The sequence below is a fragment of the Lepus europaeus genome, unplaced genomic scaffold, assembly GCF_033115175.1.
Source record: "Lepus europaeus isolate LE1 unplaced genomic scaffold, mLepTim1.pri SCAFFOLD_3_1, whole genome shotgun sequence".
NCBI classification, from domain to species: Eukaryota; Metazoa; Chordata; class Mammalia; order Lagomorpha; family Leporidae; genus Lepus; species Lepus europaeus.
The window spans coordinates 12,033,373-12,036,349 of NW_026909276.1; positions in this window are offsets into that span (position 1 = coordinate 12,033,373).

The window sequence follows — 2,977 nt, forward strand, 5'->3', positions numbered from 1 at the left end:
CATATCTCAATTAATCTAAGTTATTGTTAAATAATTATTTAAATAAATTATATTAGCCAATTAATGTAATTTCTTATATTAAAATAACATTTCATTTTGTGGAATTTGAAATTCAGTTATTTATCAATTTTATAATTTGAAAACACACTTTATCACTCAATGAATGCTCACTTATTCATCTAGTACTTTATTTGTTGAGTTGCATTAGTTTTCACAGAGGTACAGTAATATTGTCTCTCCTGAAAGTATTTCTGATGCTCATTCCCCCAAATAAGCAAGAAGAAAAATATGAATGACAATCACAGAATAGTACTTTTGTCCTACAATATTTTCACCTTTTATGTATGAAGGGAATAACATCAAACAATAAACAGGAGTTTAGCAAAGAATTATAATAATTTTCAGAAAAACATGAATTGTTCACATCCTATAAAAGATAAGTGTGTAACAAAAGATTTTTGAGGGTTAAAAAGCAGCCAGGGAATATAATAAAATGGCCAAGTCTAGACAACTGCCAATTGACTTATAAATTGCAGCATATTTTTGTGCCTTTTAAAAAATTTGAAGCTAATATGGACTGTTTTCTTATTTTAAGATCAATTTATTTATTTGAAAGAATTACACAGAGAGAAGAAGAGGCAGAGAGATATGTTTTCCACCCACTGGTTCACTCCGCAGTTGGCTGCAGCGGCTAGAGCTGTGCAGATCTGAAGTCAGTAGCTTCTCCCAGATCTCCCATGTGGGTGCAGGGGCCCCAAAACTTAGGCAATCCTTTGCTGTTTTCCCAGCCATAGCAGAGAGCTGGATTGGAAATGGAGCAGCTGGGACTCAAACCAGTACCAATATGGGATGCCGGCACTACATGCAGTGGCTTTACACAGCCAGTCCCGCTAACATAGACCCTAAAATGCCTTTAAGTGTAGAACATACAAAAAAACCATATTTTATAAAAATTTAAATTTATATTTGATAATTAAATTAAACATATACATGAATATAATTGCATAAAATCAAGAATCAAGAGTGACATTTGGTAGTCTGGATTTTTCACCTAATATAGGACCATAATTGTATAATATTTTTGAAGATTTATTTATTTATTTGAGAGCTAGAGTTACAGACAGTAAGAGGGAGAAACAGAGTGAAAGGTCTTCTGTCCGTTGGTTCACTCCCCAATGGATATAACAATCGGAGCTGCACCAATCCAAAGCCAGGAGCCAGGTGCTTCTTCCTGGGTCTTCCATGAGGGTGAAGGGGCCCAAGGACTTAGGCCATCTTCCACTGCTTTCCAAGGCCACAGCAGAGAGCTGGATTGGAAGAGGAGAAGCCAGGACTAGAATTGGTGCCCAAATGGGATGCCGGTGCCACAGGCGGAGGATCAACCTACTGCACCACAGTGCCAGACCCCATAATCATATAATATTAAACATCAATGTAAAGACTTAAGTTACATAAACTCTAAGACTTACGTTCAACAAAATTGAAAAATAAAAACAATCTGAGGCAATGCTGACATGTAGTTAAGAAATATTATATACACACAATGTTAAATTAAAACTTCCGATAGGGAGAACAAATGATATTTGTCTCTTTGGGACTGGCTTAATTCACTCAGCATGATGTTTTCCAGATTCCTCCATCTTGTTGCAAATGATCAGATTTCATTGTTTTTGACTGCTGTATAGTATTCTATAGAGTACATGTCCCATAATTTCTTTATCCAGTCTACTGTTGATGGGCATTTCGGTTGGTTCCAGGTCTTAGCTATTGTGAATTGAGCTGCAATAAACATTAATGTGCAGATGGCTTTCTTGTTTGCCAAATTAATTTCCTTTGGGTAAATTCCAAGGAGTGGGATTGCTGGGTTGTATGGTAGGGTTACATTCAGGTTTCTGAGGAATCTCCAGACTGACTTCCATAGTGGCTTAACTAGTTTGCATTCCCACCAACAGTGGGTTAGTGTCCCTTTTTCCCCCACATCCTGTCCAGCATCTATTGTTGGTAGATTTCTGAATGTGAGCCATTCTCACCAGGGTGAGGTAGAACCTCATTGTGGTTTTGATTTGCAGTTCTCTGATTGCTAGTGATCTTGAACATTTTTTCATGTGTCTGTTGGCCATTTGGATTTCCTCTTTTGAAAAATGTCTATTGAGGTCCTTGGCCCATCTCTTAAGTGGGTTGTTTGTTTTGATGTTGTGGAGTTTCTTGATTTCTTTGTAGATTCTGGTTATCAACCCTTTATCTGTAGCATAGTTTGCAAATATTTTTCCCATTATGTTGGTTGCCTCTTCACTTTCCTGACTGTTTCTTTCGAAGTACAGAAACTTCTAAATTTGATGCAATCCCAAATGTTAATTTTGGCTTTGACTGCCTGTGCTTCTGGGGTCATTTCCAAGAAGTCTTTGCCTGTACCTATATCTTGCAGGGTTTCTCCAATGCTCTCTAATAATTTGATGGTTTTGGGCTGTAGATTTAAGTCTTTAATCCATGTTGAGTGAATTTTTGTGTAAGGTGAAAGGTAGGGGTCTTGCTTCAAGCTTCTGCACGTGGAAATCCAATTGTCCCAGCACCATTTATTGAATAGACTGTCCTTATTCCAGGGATTAGTTTTGGATCTTTGGTCAAATATAAGTTGGCTGTAGATGTTTGGATTGATTTCTGGTGTTTCTATTCTGTTCCATTGGTCTATCCATCTGTTTCTGTACCAGTACCATGCTGTTTTGATAACAACTGCCCTGTAGTATGTCCTGAAATCTGGGATTGTGATGCCTCTGGCTTTGTTTTTGTTGTACAAGATTGCTTTGGCTATTCGAGGTCTTCTGTGTCTCCATATGAATTTCAGCATCATTTTTTCCAGATCTGAGAAGAATATCTTTGGTATCTTGATTGGTATTGCATTGAATGTATAAATTGCTTTTGGGAGAATAGACATTTTGATGATATTGATTCTTCCAATCCATGAGCATGGAAGATTGCT